This window comes from Lynx canadensis, chromosome B4, assembly GCF_007474595.2.
Source record: "Lynx canadensis isolate LIC74 chromosome B4, mLynCan4.pri.v2, whole genome shotgun sequence".
NCBI classification, from domain to species: domain Eukaryota; kingdom Metazoa; phylum Chordata; class Mammalia; order Carnivora; family Felidae; genus Lynx; species Lynx canadensis.
The window spans coordinates 67,706,902-67,725,861 of record NC_044309.1 but is presented as its reverse complement, the minus strand read 5'-3'; the positions used below and the strand labels follow the sequence as shown (position 1 = coordinate 67,725,861).

Below are 18,960 nucleotides of genomic sequence, written 5' to 3'. Positions count from 1 at the left end.
CTGTTACTTCTCAGAGAAGACTTGGTGATGACGTGACTGGGCATGTTACAGCAGTAGCAACTGCCCCTGGGCCATCAGCTGAATCCTGACGATTCAGGATCCTGAATCCTGACGACACGGTGAAATTCAACTGTAAATGTGAGCAGGTGCAACAGAAGAAAATGGAAACTTCCCACTGATCCCCTGTTTAGCTTTTTCTCATTCCTCCTTTCTCCTTCTGTGACCACGCTACAGTGTATCAGCAACAAATGCTGCAACATTAAATGCCAATTTGTTTAGATTCTTTTCCCAACATTCAATCAGATGATCAGTTCCAAAATGTAGAAGTCATCCTCCATTCTCCCCTTTCCCTCACTAACTGATTTAACTTATTTAATAACTTCTTTTTTAAAAAAACATTTATTTATTTTTGAGAGAATCCAAGTGGGAGAGGGGCAGAGTGAGAGGGGGACAGAGGATCCAAGGCAGGCTCTGCACTGACAGCGCATAGCCTGACACGAACTCAGGAATCATGAGATCATGACATGAGCCGAAGTTTGACACTAAACCAACTGAGCCACCAAGGTGCCCCTCATTTGATTAATATCCATTAACCATCCTCCGGATCATATTCTAATGTATCACAGTGCTGCCACTCCGACTGAAGCTACCATTCCCTTCTTCTACGACTAGTGCAGTAACCCGATCATTGGTCTCTCACCTTCCATTCCCAGCTATTTGTCAAATCATCCAGAGTAGTCATTTAAAAACAGGAATCAGGGGCGCCTGGGTGGTGCAGTCGGTTAAGCGTCCGACTTCAGCCAGGTCACGATCTCGCGGTCCGGGAGTTCGAGCCCCGCGTCGGGCTCTGGGCTGATGGCTCAGAGCCTGGAGCCTGTTTCCGATTCTGTGTCTCCCTCTCTCTCTGCCCCTCCCCCGTTCATGCTCTGTCTCTCTCTGTCCCAAAAATAAATAAACGTTGAAAAAAAAAAATTTAAAAACAGGAATCAGTTTAGATCACGTGCCCATCAGATACTTTGCAGAGACCTTGCATTAGAGTGTGAATGTCCAACTTTCCCATTATAAACGGTCTGGTTCCCCCCTATTTCTCTGGCCTCATCTCAAACCAAACTCAGTTTGTTGTTCCTTTCTTTCTTTCTTTTCCACCCAGACTGCATCCTCTCCCTCTTATTCCCACGGAGGACAACAACAATCATCAATGGCAATAGACGGTGGCAGGAACAACACCTACAGCCAACTTCACGCTCAGGAGAGAACACTGCACCCCCCCCCCCATGGTTTCAGGCACTCTACATTCAGAGAAACTTCTCTAGTAACAAACTATAGAAATGATCCCTGCTTTTTTTCTAATACTCCTCTCCTGGTTCTCCATATGATTGGCTTTCTATGGTTTTTCAAGTCTAATCTTAAGTGTCACCTCTCACAAAAGACTCCTGTAACACTCCCAACATGTATCCCCTAATTCAGATTCTCTGTCATATCACACTATTATTTTTTCCTTCATAGCACTTCACTGTGAGAAATAATATTTGGTATTTAAATGTTTGTCTGTGTATCTTCTTTCTCTCCCTGTAGAATGTAGGCTCCATGAGGACAAGAACGTTGGCTGTCTTATTCACTACTATCTTCCCAGGGCTAGCATGGTCCATGGCACATGGTATGTGCTCAACAGATATTTTCTACTAATTAATAAAAAATGTGACACGTGATTCTTTTTTTTTAATATCCATGACAGGCCATATACATTTTTTTAACTTTTGATAGACAGAGCATGAATGGGGGAGGGGCAGAAAGAGCAGGAGACACAGAATCCGAAGCAGGCTCCAGGCTCTGAGCCGTCAGCACAGAGCCCGACGTGAGGCTGGAACCCGCAAACCGCGAGATCACGATCGAAGCCGAAGTCGGACGCTCAACCGACTGGGCCACTCAGGCACCCCTATCACAAGCCATACAAAGGATCAGCGAACACTGTTGGTGAGCACTCGCAGAGTCCAGACTGACAGCACCCTCTGGATACAATGTCTTGTAGAGTTGTCCATCTGGACTCTCCGGAGCAGGCTGCCTGGTTTTACTTCTTGGGAAGTTGGTGGGCTCCTGAGAATCAGTACCCCATTGATACAGTACATCGAAGAAAATCTTTCTGACATTTTTCTATGAAACAACTCCAGTGTTTCACTTCCTAGTGGTGGTCATTTCCTAATCCCTTCAAATAATTGAAAGAGCCCCATAATTTCTGGGTATGTATCCAAACTTTCAGGCCCCTACACAGACTAAATTTCCCTAAAGTTAGAGTCAACATAAGCTTCACACCAAAGGGAAGAAAGGAAAAGCTGGAAAGCTACTCAATTAAACCATAAACAGACCAGATTTAGCAGCATGACCACAAGATTGAGTAGAGGGAGACCAACATCTAAGAAGGCCCAGCGTGCATACAACTAGAGTTTCAGAAGAAAAGAAAAGCAGTCTAACATTATTTCTGTTATCAATTTATAAAAAATATTTCTTGAGGGGCCCCTGGGTGGCTCAGTTTCTTAAGCATCCAGCTTCTGCTCAGGTCATGATCTTGCGGTTCGTGAATTCGAGCCCTGTGTCAGGCTCTCTGCTGTCAGCACAGAACCCACTTCAGATCCTCTGGCTCCCTCTTTCTCCGCCCCTCCCCCACTGGCTCTCTCTCTCCCTCTCTCTCAAAAATAAATACACATTTAAAAGAATTTTCTTGAAACATACTAACCTTTTCAGAGAAAGATGCATTCCTAGGAGAATAAAACGATATTGGCATGCTACAAAGAAATGGAAATTTTCAGAAGAATGTAAACCTGGGAGGCTTGTCTCACTAGGACAGTACATATGGAGACTTAGCTATGTATTTTCTAATATAGTTTCAATTTGGAAACACCTGTATAGGTAAAATTTCATGTATGGAGGATAACAGTGATTGCCTGAATGTCAATTTCTTCACGACTTACCCCCAAAACATCAGAGCAACAGAAAGGCGTATAAAGCCACATGTGACAATAGTATCCTTTAATAAGATTTTGATACACCGAAAGAAGTAACTTTTAATTCAGTCATCTTGTCCATTGGATGTTCAGAAATAGAGAAAAGTAAAATTTCATACATAGCTATTGAAAGAAAAAAATACAAACTGTGAATCAAAGATTTCAGTCGAGAAAATTCTCCTCAAATACACACACAGACACACACACACACACACACACACGTACACACAACTGGAGAAAACTGCAACACAACACTTGAATCTGAATTTTAAGTCCTTAAATGAGAATTTAAAGGTATTTTTTAAAAAAATAAGGATCAAAAATTTAAAAATTAAAAACAGAAATGGTTTCCCAAATAACAACAACAAAATACTCACAGAAGGAAAACAAGAGCTTAGTTAGCTCAAAAAAGGAATTTAACAAAGAGATAAACCATTTTTTTTTCTTTTTTTTTTTTGCCCATTTATTTTTTTTATATATATGAAATTTATTGACAAATTGGTTTCCATACAACACCCAGTGCTCATCCCAAAAGGTGCCCTCCTCAATACCCATCACCCACCCTCTCCTCCCTCCCACCCCCCATCAACCCTCAGTTTGTTCTCAGTTTTTAACAGTCTCTTATGCTTTGGCTCTCTCCCACTCTAACGTCCTTTTTTTTTTTTTTTTCCTTCCCCTCCCCCATGGGTTCCCGTTAAGTTTCTCAGGATCCACATAAGAGTGAAACCATATGGTATCTGTCTTTCTCTGTATGGCTTATTTCACTTAGCATCACACTCTCCAGTTCCATCCACGTTGCTACAAAAGGCCATATTTCATTTTTTCTCATTGCCACGTAGTATTCCATTGTGTATATAAACCACAATTTCTTTAACCATTCATCTGAACATTGGGGTACAAGTGCCCCTATGCATCAGTACTCCTGTATCCCTTGGGTAAATTCCTAGCAGTGCTATTGCTGGGTCATAGGGTAGGTCTATTTTTAATTTTCTGAGGAACCTCCACACTGCTTTCCAGAGCGGCAGCACCAATTTGCATTCCCACCAACAGTGCAAGAGGGTTCCCGTTTCTCCACATCCTCTCCAGCATCTATAGTCTCCTGATTTGTTCATTTTGGCCACTCTGACTGGCGTGAGGTGATACCTGAGTGTGGTTTTGATTTGTATTTCCCTGATAAGGAGCGACGCTGAACATCTTTTCATGTGCCTGTTGGCCATCTGGATGTCTTCTTTAGAGAAGTGTCTATTCATGTTTTCTGCCCATTTCTTCACTGGGTTATTTGTTTTTCGGGTGTGGAGTTTGGTGAGCTCTTTATAGATTTTGGATACTAGCCCTTTGTCCGATATGTCATTTGCAAATATCTTTTCCCATTCCGTTGGTTGCCTTTTAGTTTTGTTGGTTGTTTCCTTTGCTGTGCAGAAGCTTTTTATCTTCATAAGGTCCCAGTAATTCACTTTTGCTTTTAATTCCCTTGCCTTTGGGGATGTGTCGAGTAAGAGATTGCTACGGCTGAGGTCAGAGAGGTCTTTTCCTGCTTTCTCCTCTAAGGTTTTGATGGTTTCCTGTCTCACATTTAGGTCCTTTATCCATTTTGGGTTTATTTTTGTAAATGGTGTGAGAAAGTGGTCTAGTTTCAACCTTCTGCATGTTGCTGTCCAGTTCTCCCAGCACCATTTGTTAAAGAGGCTGTCTTTTTTCCATTGGATGTTCTTTCCTGCTTTGTCAAAGATGAGTTGGCCATACGTTTGTGGGTCTAGTTCTGGGGTTTCTATTCTATTCCATTGGTCTGTGTGTCTGTTTTTGTGCCAATACCATGCTGTCTTGATGATGACAGCTTTGTAGTAGAGGCTAAAGTCTGGGATTGTGATGCCTCCTGCTTTGGTCTTCTTCTTCAAAATTCCTTTGGCTATTCGGGGCCTTTTGTGGTTCCATATGAATTTTAGGATTGCTTGTTCTAGTTTCGAGAAGAATGCTGGTGCAATTTTGATTGGGATTGCATTGAATGTGTAGATAGCTTTGGGTAGTATTGACATTTTGACAATATTTATTTTTCCAATCCATGAGCAGGGAATGTCTTTCCATTTCTTTAAATCTTCTTCAATTACCTTCATAAGCTTTCTATAGTTTTCAGCATACAGATCCTTTACATCTTTGGTTAGATTTATTCCTAGGTATTTTATGCTTCTTGGTGCAATTGTGAATGGGATCATTTTCTTTATTTGTCTTTCTGTTGCTTCCTTGTTAGTGTATAAGAATGCAACTGATTTCTGTACATTGATTTTGTATCCTGCAACTTTGCTGAATTCATGTATCAGTTCTAGCAGACTTTTGGTGGAGTCTGTCGGATTTTCCATGTATAATATCATGTCATCTGCAAAAAGCGAAAGCTTGACTTCATCTTTGCCAATTTGGATGCCTTTGATTTCCTTTTGTTGTCTGATTGCTGATGCTAGAACTTCCAGCACTATGTTAAACAACAGCGGTGAGAGTGGGCATCCCTGTCGTGTTCCTGATCTCAGGGAAAAAGCTCTCAGTTTTTCCCCGTTGAGGATGATGTTAGCTGTGGGCTTTTCATAAATGGCTTTTATGATCTTTAAGTATGTTCCTTCTATCCCGACTTTCTCAAGGGTTTTTATTAAGAAAGGGTGCTGGATTTTGTCAAAGGCCTTTTCTGCATCGATTGACAGGATCATATGGTTCTTCTCTTTTTTTTTGTTAATGTGATGGATCACGTTGATTGATTTGCGAATGTTGAACCAGCCCTGCATCCCAGGAATGAATCCCACTTGATCATGGTGAATAATTCTTTGTATATGCTGTTGAATTCGATTTGCTAGTATCTTATTGAGAATTTTTGCATCCATATTCATCAGGGATATTGGCCTGTAGTTCTCTTTGTTTACTGGGTCTCTGTCTGGTTTAGGAATCAAAGTAATACTGGCTTCATAGAATGAGTCTGGAAGTTTTCCTTCCCTTTCTATTTCTTGGAATAGCTTGAGAAGGATAGGTATTATCTCTGCTTTAAACGTCTGGTAGAACTCCCCTGGGAAGCCATCTGGTCCTGGACTCTTATTTGTTGGGAGATTTTTGATAACCGATTCAATTTCTTCACTGGTTATGGGTCTGTTCAAGCTTTCTATTTCCTCCTGATTGAGTTTTGGAAGAGTGTGGGTGTTTAGGAATTTGTCCATTTCTTCCAGGTTGTCCAATTTGTTGGCATATAATTTTTCATAGTATTCCCTGATAATTGTTTGTATCTCTGAGGGATTGGTTGTAATAATTCCATTTTCATTCATGATTTTATCTATTTGGGTCATCTCCCTTTTCTTTTTGAGAAGCCTGGCTAGAGGTTTGTCAATTTTGTTTATTTTTTCAAAAAACCAACTCTTGGTTTCGTTGATCTGCTCTACAGTTTTTTTAGATTCTATATTGTTTATTTCTGCTCTGATCTTTATTATTTCTCTTCTTCTGCTGGGTTTAGGCTGCCTTTGCTGTTCTGCTTCTAGTTCCTTTAGGTGTGCTGTTAGATTTTGTATTTGGGATTTTTCTTGTTTCTTGAGATAGGCCTGGATTGCAATGTATTTTCCTCTCAGGACTGCCTTCGCTGCATCCCAAAGCGTTTGGATTGTTGTATTTTCATTTTCGTTTGTTTCCATATATTTTTTGATTTCTTCTCTAATTGCCTGGTTGACCCACTCATTCGTTAGTAGGGTGTTCTTTAACCTCCATGCTTTTGGGGGTTTTCCAGACTTTTTCCTGTGGTTGATTTCAAGCTTCATAGCATTGTGGTCTGAAAGTATGCATGGTATAATTTCAATTCTTGTAAACTTATGAAGGGCTGTTTTGTGACCCAGTATATGATCTATCTTGGAGAATGTTCCATGTGCACTCGAGAAGAAATTATATTCTGTTGCTTTGGGATGCAGAGTTCTAAATATATCTGTCAAGTCCATCTGATCCAATGTCTCATTCAGGGCCCTTGTTTCTTTATTGACCGTGTGTCTAGATGATCTATCCATTTCTGTAAGTGGGTGTTAAAGTCCCCTGCAATTACCACATTCTTATCAATAAGGTTGCTTCTGTTTATGAGTAATTGTTTTATATATTTGGGGGCTCCGGTATTCGGCGCATAGACATTTATAATTGTTAGCTCTTCCTGATGGATAGACCCTGTTACTATTATATAATGTCCTTCTTCATCTCTTGTTACAGCCTTTAATTTAAAGTCTAGTTTGTCTGATATAAGTATGGCTACTCCAGCTTTCTTTTGGCTTCCAGTAGCATGATAAATAGTTCTCCATCCCCTCACTCTGAATCTAAAGGTGTCCTCAGGTCTAAAATGAGTCTCTTGTAGACAGCAAATAGATGGGTCTTGTTTTTTTATCCATTCTGATACCCTATGTCTTTTGGTTGGCGCATTTAATCCGTTTACATTCAGTGTTATTATAGAAAGATACAGGTTTAGAATCATTGTGATGTCTGTATGTTTTATGCTTGTAGTGATGTCTCTGGTACTTTGTCTCACAGGGTCCCCCTTAGGATCTCTTGTAGGGCTGGTTTAGTGGTGACAAATTCCTTCAGTTTTTGTTTGTTTGGGAAGACCTTTATCTCTCCTTCTATTCTAAATGACAGACTTGCTGGATAAAGGATTCTCGGCTGCATATTTTTTCTGTCTAGCACACTGAAAATCTCGTGCCAATTCTTTCTGGCCTGCCAAGTTTCAAAAGAGAGATCAGTCACGAGTCTTATAGGTCTCCCTTTATATGTGAGGGCACGTTTACCCCTTGCTGCTTTCAGAATTTTCTCTTTATCCTTGTATTTTGCCAGTTTCACTATGATATGTCGTGCAGAAGATCGATTCAAGTTACGTCTGAAGGGAGTTCTCTGTGCCTCTTGGATTTCAATGCCTTTTTCCTTCCCCAGTTCAGGGAAGTTCTCAGCTATGATTTCTTCAAGTACCCCTTCAGCACCTTTCCCTCTCTCTTCCTCCTCTGGGATACCAATTATGCGTATATTATTTCTTTTTAGTGTATCACTTAGTTCTCTAATTTTCCCCTCATACTCCTGGATTTTTTTATCTCTCTTTTTCTCAGCTTCCTCTTTTTCCATAACTTTATCTTCTAGTTCACCTATTCTCTCCTCTGCCTCTTCCATCCGAGCCGTGGTGGTTTGCATTTTGTTTTGCATTTCATTTAAAGCGTTTTTCAGCTCCTCGTGACTGTTCCTTAGTCCCTTGATCTCTGTAGCAAGAGATTCTCTGCTGTCCTGTATGCTGTTTTCCAGCCCAGCGATTAATTTTATGACTATTATTCTAAATTCACTTTCTGTTATATTATTTAAATCCTTTTTGATCAGCTCATTAGCTGTTGTTATTTCCTGGAGATTCTTCTGAGGGGAATTCTTCCGCTTGGTCATTTTGGATAGTCCCTGGTGTGGTGAGGGCCTGCAGGGCACTTCCCCTGTGCTGTGGTGTATAACTGGAGTTGGTGGGCGGGGCCGCAGTCAGTCCTGTCTGCCCCCAGCCCACCGCTGGGGCCACAGTCAGACTGGTGTCTGCCTTCTCTTCCCCTCTCCTAGGGGCGGGATTCACTGTGGGGTGGCGTGGCCCGTCTGGGCTACTTGCACACTGCCAGGCTTGTGATGCTGGGGATCTGGCGTATTAGCTGGGGTGGGAAGGCAAGGTGCACGGCGGCAGGGGGGGCAGGCTTAGCTCGGTTCTGCTTAGGTGATCCACTTCAGGAGGGGCCCTGTGGCAGCCGGAGGGAGTCAGATCCGCTGCCGGAGGTTTGGCTCCGCAGAAGCACAGAGTTGGGTGTTTGCGCGGAGCGAGCAATTTCCCTGGCCGGAACCGGTTCCCTTTGGGATTTTGGCTGGGGGATGGGCGGGGGAGATGGCGCTGGCGAGCGCCTTTGTTCCCCGCCAAACTGAGCTCTGTCGTCCGGGGGCTCCGCAGCTCACCCTCCCTTTGTCCTCCAGCCTTCCCGCTTTCCGAGCAGAGCTGTTAACTTATGACCTCCCAGACGCTAAGTCGCGCTTGCTGTCGGAACACAGTCTGTCAGGCCCCTCCGCTTTTGCAAGCCGGACTCGGGGGCTCTGCTTGGCCGGCGAGTCGCCCCTCCACCCCGGCTCCCTCCCGCCAGTCCGTGGAGCGCGCACTGCCTCGCCGCCCTTCCTACCCTCTTCCGTGGGCCTCTTGTCTGCACTAGGGTCTGGTGACTCTGTTCTGCTAATCCTCTGGTGGTTTTCTGGGTTATTTAGGCAGGTGTAGGTGGAATCTAAGTGATCAGCAGGACGCGCGGTGAGCCCAGCGTCCTCCTACGCCGCCATCTTCCCAGAATCCCCCAAACCATTTTTTTAAAAAAAGAATAAATTACAAAGTGCTCAAGGATAATAAATTCACATGAAAATTTAATAAGGCCCATTGAAGAAAGGAAGAAAAACAATGAAGAAAATAAAATGAGGTGAAGAAATAAAAATGATTAAAGAGATGGTAAATGAAACAGAAGGCAATCTAGAAGGCCCAGCGTGCATACAACTAGAGTTTCAGAAGAAAAGAAAAGCAATCTAACAGCAGTAATATTTAAAACTGTAATCTAACAAAGCTTTCAAAACGCAACTAAATTTACATACTGAAAGGCCCCCTTGTGTACCTGGGAAAATGGACCCAGAACAATAAATTCTCAAAAGTATCTTAGTAAAACCATTAGTCTCTAAAAACAAAAACAAAATCATCAGGATTCCTGGACAAAAACATTAAATTATAAAAATAAAAAAAATACACTGGTGCCAGACTTTTCAAAAGCAAGGCTGCAGTGCAGCAGCATTTCAAAAAATCTAAAAGTGTGAGCCACAGATGTTATATCTAACCAAACACTCCTTCAAGTATCAAGCCTATAAAAAGACACAACTTTGAATCAGAAGGAACTCAAGTTACAGTGTAACCATGAGCTCTTCATGTGGCTTCTATAAGATGAGCTTACTGGAGAATAAACATGACTGGGAAGTTTCCCCAAAAGGAGAAAAGATGAGCACTTAATATACTTAAGTGCAGAACTAATGCAGGGTTCAGTGTAGGTTTAGGTACGTGAGGGAAAATAGTATGTAAACATCATCTATTCTGACAAAATAGAAGGAATGCAACTAATAAACAGAAGGAGAAACTAGAGAGGAAAAAGTGGAATAAGAGCATTGACTGGTGTAAATGTAAGAGACAGCAGGCAAAGAATACCATTTACATTTCACAAACAGCAGAGAGAAATATTAAGTAGGAAATAAGGTGATTAAAGGCATTATAAAGGGTATACATGAATGGGTATACATGAATAAAACATAAGACAAAACTCCCTCGATATCAAAAGAAATGTTAAACAAAGAAAGGAAGACTCAATAAATACAGAAAGAGGTGCAGTAAATACAATACACTAGACACAGCAATCATAAAATACTATTATAAAAGCGACATATTAATCATAACAATAAATATGAACAGGCTTCACTTATGTACTAAAGGAAAAGATTTTCCAGTTGGCTCATAGAGCAAACCCAACTCTCTGCTGTGTACAAGACGCACACTTAAAATGGTAACTGAAAAGTGTGGACCATTAAGGCCAAGGCAAAGACATACTAGGCAAATGGGAACAATAAGGAAGCAGGTTTGTGTTTCTGTTATCAAAGTAAAATTCAAACCAAAAAACATTACATGAGAACAAAAAAAAAAGGGCATTTTAAAATGCTAGAAGCCATAATTCACAATGAGGAAATAAAAGTTATAGCTATGCCCCAAATAATACAGTAAGCATTTAGTGAACACAAATCACAAAAGGCACAAGATGAAATAGAAACATTAAAACCAAGAGACTTTAACACATTATTTTTGGTTCAAGGCAAATCAAAATTTAAAACTTGGACCAGAGAAAATCTAAATAACATAATCCACAACATAGAATTTATAGGGATATATCAAACACCACACAGGAATATGTTTTCTTCTCAAATGCATGTGGAATGGAGCACCTGGATGGCTCAGTCGGTTAAGCATCCAACTTCGGCTCAGGTCATGATCTGATGGTTTGTGAGTTTAAGCCCCGCGTCGGGCTCTGTGCTGACAGTTCAGAGCCTGGAACCTGTTTCAGATTCTGTACGTGTGTCTCTCTCTGACCCTCCCCTGTTCACGCTCTGTCTCTGTCTCAAGAGTAAATAAACATTTAAAAAAAATTCAAATGCATGTGGAATATTCACAAAAATAAACCATATAAGAGATCACAAACCAAGCATCAGTAATTTCCGTATCAGAATCAATTACAACAACACTCTGATCACAATGCAAAACAACTTGAAATTAAAAGAAATTGCACATGGAAATAAAAAAAAAAAAACCTTCTCTTAAATAACTCTTGGGTGGAAGAGGAAATACAACCAAAAGTAACAAAATCTCTGAAAAAAGAAAAAACAATACATAGTAGAATCTGTGGGATATATTTAAAGTAATGATCAGGAGAAAATTCAGTCTTAAACATCTATATCACGGGTCAGAAAACTAAAGTCCCCGGGGCAGGTCTAGCTCAATGCCTGTTTTGTATGACTTGCAACAACAGCCAAGTTTATTTATTTATGCATATCTTATGGCTGCTTTTCACTACAACTACAGAGTTGGATAGTTGTGACAGAGATTATATAGCTCACAAAACCTACAATTTATAATATTTATAAGACCTTTACCAAAAAATGCTGATTCTCACTCCATAGCAATAGAAAGATAGATAAAAATTAAATAAATTAAATTCCCAACTTAAAAAAAATTCAAACAAAAATAAGGCAAAATAAGCATAATGAAGATTAATTACGTAGGGAACAGAAAAGAGTCTATTAAATTAAATCCAACTCCTACCTACTCTTAAAAAAATCAACAAAATAGACAAAATACTAGCTAAATGAATATGTTTTAAAAAGAAGAAGAAATTACATGGGAGACATAACTATTGATAGGAAGAAATGTATATTACATTATACATGTATATTATATTAACATGTATATTATATTATATATACATATGTAATATAAGATAATCAGAAACCAATTTTTCACACTTGCATAAAAATGGAAAACAGATAAAATTGATAATTAATAAATCACTAGGAAAGTAAAATTTGTCAAAATTGTCTGATAGACAATAGAATAATTTCCATAAAAGACATAGTGAAAGTTATCAAATTTAAAAAAAACAAAACAACAAATACAGAAATTTTGTGCCACACATATCAACAGGTAAAGGGATAATATAACTAGCATATAAAAAAGTATTTTTTTTAAATTTTTTTTTTCAACGTTTATTTATTTTTGGGACAGAGAGAGAGACAGAGCATGAACGGGGGAGGGCCAGAGAGAGAGGGAGACACAGAATGGGAAACAGGCTCCAGGCTCTGAGCCATCAGCCCAGAGCCTGACGCGGGGCTCGAACTCACGGACCGCAAGATCGTGACCTGGCTGAAGTCGGACGCTTAACCGACTGCGCCACCCAGGCGCCCCTAAAAAAGTATTTTTTAAGCTAGGTAAAAAAAAATTCTATAGAAAAAGTGACAAAAGACATGAATATAGATAAATTCACAAAAATCATGCAATCCTTAAACACATGGAATGGTGTCCAATTATTTATAATAAAGAGTTGTTTATAATGTTATTTATAATAAAGAGATTTATATTAGAATCTCACTAAGTTACCATTTCTCATGATAGATTGGTAAAAACTCAAAAGCTTAATAATGAACTCTGTTGGCAAAGCTAGGGGAAATAGACACTCCCATGCCTTGCTACTGGAGTGCAAGATTGTATAACTCTTCTGGAGAATTTGGCAATATCTAACAAAAATATATGCATTTATGTTCTGTACCAGAAATCCCACTTCTAGGAAGATATGTTTAAAACAGTATGAAGATATATGTCACACATTATTTGTAATGACAAAATATTGGAAACCATCTGGCATGCCTAGGTGAGTGGCTCAGTCGTTTAAACATCCAACTTCGGCTCAGGTCATTATCTCTCAGTTTCTAGGTTTGAGCCCCATGTCGGGCTGTGTGTTGACAGCTCAGAGCCTGGAGCCTGCTTCAGATTCTGTGTCTCCCTCTCTCTCTGCCCTCCCCCACTCGTGATCTGTCTCTCTTTCTATCAAAAATAAATTAAGAAAATGTTTTTAAATAAAAACAATTGCAAACCATCTAAATGCCCAGAGGGATTGGTCTACTAAAGTACATCCACATAGGGCAGACTACATGGCTGTAAAAAGGATGGGGAACACTTCTAAGAATAGATATGGGGTGATTTTTAGGATACATTAATTAAAAAAGCAAAGTGCGAATCAGTATATGATATACTCTATGTTTGCGTGTGGGCATATTGCTCACCTTTGAAAAAAGAAACAGGAAAGATGACAGAAAATGAAATTGGTTACTGGCAAGGAGTTCAGGGGAGCAGGAGCCGAGAAAGATACATGGCTGAGAGTAATATATGCCTGGTGTACATTTTGGTTTGGTAGTTTGGTTTTAGAAGCACATTAATATTCTCCACATTTAAATACTAAAATAAAAGAAAAAAAACTAAAACCTTATGTAATCAAAAACAAATGAACCCAAATGAATTATATAATCATACTGAAATGGTATGGGGAGACCTAACCAACATAACTTTTTTTTTTTATTTTTTTTCAACATTTATTTATTTTTTGGGACAGAGAGAGACAGAGCATGAACGGGGGAGGGGCAGAGAGAGAGGGAGACACAGAATCGGAAGCAGGCTCCAGGCTCTGAGCCATCAGCCCAGAGCCCGACGCGGGGCTCGAACTCACGGACCGCGAGATCGTGACCTGGCTGAAGTCGGACGCTTAACCGACTGCGCCACCCAGGCGCCCCCAACATAACTTTTAACAGAATACTTTATATATCCACAATCTGTATTTAAAAAAAGAAATAAAATCAAATATTAAAGGCATTTTAGTAAGTATATTTTTCATAACTGTATCAATTATTTTGTTTGTTAGGGTTCTGGTTTTATTGAGGTATAATTGCATCTAATATCATTTAGTTTCAGGTGCACAATATAATGACTCTATATTTATATACACTGCTAAATGATCACCACAATAAGTCTAGTTACCATCTGTCACCATATAAAATTACAAATTTTTTTTCTTGTGATGAAAACTTTTAAAATGTACTCTCTTGGCAACTTTCAAGTCTGTACTACATTATTACTGTTATAGTCACTCTACTGTACATTATATCTCCAGGACTTATTTATTTTATAATTGGACATTTGTACATCTTAACCCATTTCATCCATCCTCAAACTTCTTCTCTACTAGAAACCACTGTTCTGTTCTTTGTATTTATGAGTTTTGCTTTGTTTTATTTGTTCACTTATTTTGGTTTTTTTATTCCACAAGTTAGTGAAATCATGCAGTATTTTCTTTTTCTGATTTATTAGCATAATTCCATCAAGATCCATCCATGTTGTCAAACTGGCAAGATTTTATTTTTTTCAGGCTGAGTAGTATTCCATATTGTGTGTGTGTGTGTGTGTGTGTGTGTGTGTGTACCTCACATCTTCTTTACTCATTCATTGAGTAATGGTTATTTAAGTTGTTTCCATATCTTGGCTATTGTAAATAATGCTTTAGTGGGGGTGCATATATCTTTTCAAATTAGTGTTTTTGTTTCTCCAGATAAATATCTAGTACTGGAATTATTGGATTATAAGGCAGTTATATTTTTATTTTTTTAGGAAAGTCCATGCTGTTTTCCATAGTGGCTACACCAATTTACATTCCTACCAGCAGTGCACTAAGGTCCCCTTTACTCCATATCCTCCCCAACACTTCTCTTTTCTTTTCTTGTTTTCCTTTTATAATAGCCATTCTAATAGGTATGAAGTGGTATTGCATTGTGGTTTTCATTTGCATTCCCCTAATGATTAGTGATATTAAGCAACTTGTCTTGTGCCTGTTGGCCATCTCGATGTCTTCTTTTCAAAATGTCTGTTCAGGGGCGCCTGGGTGGCGCAGTCCGTTAAGCGTCCGACTTCAGCCAGGTCACGATCTCGCGGTCCCTGAGTTCGAGCCCCGCGTCAGGCTCTGGGCTGATGGCTGAGAGCCTGGAGCCTGCTTCGGATTCTGTGTCTCCCTCTCTCTCTGCCCCCCCCAACCCCGTTCATGCTCTGTCTCTCTCTGTCCCAAAAATAAATAAACGTTGAAAACCAAAAAAAAAAAAAAAAAAAAAAAAAAATGTGAATGTTATAAAAAAAATAAAAAAAAAAAAATAAAATGTCTATTCAGGTCCTTTGCCCATTTTTGATTGTTTGGTTTTTTGCTACTGAGTTGTATGCATCCCTTATATATTTTGGATATTAACTTTAAAAATTTTTTTAATGTTTATTTATTTTTGAGAGAGACAGAGACAGAATGTGAGTGGGTTAGGGGCAGAGAGAGCGGGAGCCACAGAATCCGAAGCAGGCTCCAGGCTCCGAGCTGTCAGCACAGAACCCAATGCGGGGCTCAAACTCACAAGCTGTGAGATCATGACCTGAGCCGAAGTCAGACGCTCAACTGACTGAGCCACCCAGGTGCCCCTATTAACATTTTATTAGGTATATAATTTATAGTATTTTCTCCCATTCAGTAGGTTGCTTTTTCATTTTGTCGATGGTTTTCTTTGCTGGACAAATGCTTTTTAGTTTGATGCAGTCTCATGTGTTTATTTTTGTTTTGTTGTCATTGTTGTTGTTGTTGCCTTTGCTTTTGTAGTTAGGTCCAAAAAATCATTGCCAAGACTGAAGTTAAGAAGTTCATTGCTTATGTTTTCTTCTAGGAGATTTATGGTTTCAAGGCATTCAAGCCTTCAATCCACTCTGAGTTAATTTTTGCGTATGTTATAAGATGATAGTCTAGTTTCATTCTTTTGTTTGTAGCTGTCCAATTTTCTCCGTACATTTATTGAAGAGCCTGTCCTTATCTTACTGTATATGCTTGCCTCCTCTGCAGTAAATGAACTGACCAAATATGTATGGGTTTGTTTCTGGGATCTCTATTCTGTTCCATTGATCAATGTGTTTTTATACTGATATTGTATGCTTTGATTACTATAGCTTTGCGGTATCATTTGAAATCAGAGGGCATAATGCCTCCAGCTTTGTTTTTCTCTCTCAATATTGCTTTGGCTATTCAGGGATTTTTGTGGTATCATACAAATTTTAAGATTGTTTGTTATATTTCTATGAGAAATACCACTGGAATTTTGGTAAGGACTGCATTGAATCTGTTATAACCATATCAATTCTGATTCTATCTCACATGTATTGTAGGATTGAGCAAATGAAAAAGTTGCTTAATATTGTTGAGAGTTAACATTGATACTGTGAAAGAAGGAAATGAAATATGGAATGGGAAAAAGGCAAAGGATGATCATGTGGTATACCATTGAAATAAAAAATGTCATTATAAATTTATGTTTTCTGTCGGTCCTAGAAGCAATGACACCTCTATGGCAACATAGAACAAGATGTAGCATATAGGAAACAAAGGATCAAACAGAAAAGAGAAATAAATATAGAGGACTTCTAGGGGTGGTGCAAAAGAAGGACAAGGAGGCCATGGAGCACCAGGGTGGTTCAGTTGGTTAATCGCCTGACTTAGGCTCAGGTCACAATAGAGCAGTTCATGAGTTCAAGCCCCACATCGGGCTCTGTGCTGACAGCTCGGAGCCTGGAGCCTGCTTCGGATTCTGTGGCTCCCTCTCTCTCTGCCCCTAATGCACTCTCACTCTGTCTCTCTCTCTCTCAAAAATAAATAAACATTAAAAAATTAAAAAAAAAAAAAAAGGACAAGGAAGCCAGCTGTGCAATAGGCTAAGGTAGAATTAAGTCCTCCTTGAAGTGGGACAACAGAGGATTCCAGATGCTCTTCCAAAAAATGTACTATATAAATATAATATAAAAATATATCATATGAATATAATATATCCATATACATGTGTCATAAATATACACAATATTTATTAATTACAGAGGGTGTGAATATATTCACCAAAGGAAATGTCATCATGGAACATAATAAGAGCTTCTACTTTGTAAAAAGTCTAGTTAAATGGTTTTACAAGAAAGGGAAGGAAAGAGTGCAGAAGGTTCAGAATGAAACATTAAGAGTGGTCAGTCTTCATCTTTAGATATTTTGAAAATGACATGTAGACAAGTCGATGTTTTGTAGAATAAACATACAACATGGTTGTGGCAATAAAGGCCAGAAAAAGTAATTACAAGAGTTAAAAATTTGGCCGTAGAAAAACAGAAATTGGGAGTAGGAAGAGTAGAGCAGGGGACATTTGCTATTTTTTGTAGTATTAATGACATTTCAAGAGTTTATATTCTTACTAGGAAATTGTTTATGAATTGGTGACATTTTTGAGGAGCTATGTTGCAGACTATCACAGAATGATCTGGTGGTCTCATTCTAGAACAATTCTCCTGGGATTATACCCTGGGTCATTTCTCTACCCTTTTCTCTGTTATGTCCCAAGACTTGCCCACCATCCTACTTGATTTGCTACCGCTTCACCACTGTGGATCAAGAAGTATACTTATAACTTTGTCCTCTCTGTTCTTGTCCTCGCTAAATAAACATACAACACTGGAAATTTCTTGGACCTATTCTGAGCAATAACTATAACAAAACAGTTGTGAGTTCAAGCCCCACGTTGGGTATGGAGGCTACCTAAAAAAAATTGCTCGTCTTAGTCTTAACCGCCATATAAATAAATGCACCTCATCCTGATGCTGAGTTTCACTGATTCTCTCTTTGCTTTCTTTCTTGGAGTCAGATCCATTTTTCTATTCCTTTTCAAGGGCAAAAGATATAAATTTTAGAAATTCAGGTCTCATAAAGTATACTACTTGTGAATCCTTATGAGGGGGAAAATACAAGATGTAAAGGTGGTCAAAAATGGATTAATACACATGAATTAAGAAAGGGAAAATCGGAGCTAAAACAAAGACTTTCAGGCAGGAGGGAGAGGTAGAGTGACTGGATACATTATCTGTTGTTTACAACCTCTGGAACTGCCTATGCTCCAAATCTGAAAGAGAAGGCAAAGAGAGACAGAAGAGGGAGGGAGGCCACTCCGGATCAGTAGGTAGCAGGTTAATAAGCAAGGGAACTTACCTGTGAGATGTGCTTTAGGCAGCCACAAGACAGATGGATCTCTGCCTCTGCCTGCTAGAATCTTAAAAGTTTATAAAGAGCCCTTGACTGGGTTAAGCCACATAATTTAGTTCAGATGGTCTCAACAACACATTGTTCTCTCGAGATTGTGTCCTTGTATAGCCAGGACACAGATGTGCAAGAGCACCTGGCTCTGGGGGTCCCAAACAGACCAGATTCAGCAACTCACCACTGACAAAATCCAAAGGCAGAGAGAACAGCGGTGTTGAAACAAGAAAGGAATTTCTTTCAGGGAGGCCAACACCGGGAAGACTGGACTAATGTCTCAAAGACTGTCTCCAAAGCGCCAAAAATTCTTCCAGGTCTATATAAAGAAACTGTAGACAAAGATCAGTGCAGATGGGAAATAAAAGTCAAGTGGATTATTGTCCTGGAATTAATCATGGGGTCTTGCTGGCTCAGGGCAGTCCTCTTTGCTTGAGAGGGTAGTTTCTCCCATCAAGGGATGCTTTGCTCACAGGGTCCCTTGCCTGAGTTAAGAGATATTTTAGGAAAAAGAACTTAAGTAGAAAGTTTGTGTTCAAAATGGTGGTAGTTGAAGTCCTTTTTCACTTGAAACTTACCCTAAAGTGGGAATGGTGGGCAGAATGTACTTTCCAAGGACAGGAAAAGGGGTAAGGAGCCTCTGATTGCCTGAGTCCAGGTTGAAGGTCAACTGGTGATCATATCCTCTTGATGACCTCCTCCACCATCACCCT

General features: G+C 39.5%; 1 non-coding gene across 1 annotated transcript; it reads right to left on the bottom strand.

Annotated features, from left to right (window-relative positions):
• Window positions 1-1,141: 1,141 nt before the first annotated feature.
• LOC115519645 lies at window positions 1,142-1,349 on the bottom strand. The gene has a single exon (XR_003970621.1). It is a non-coding gene; the product is annotated as a small nucleolar RNA U3 (small nucleolar RNA).
• Window positions 1,350-18,960: the final 17,611 nt, after the last annotated feature.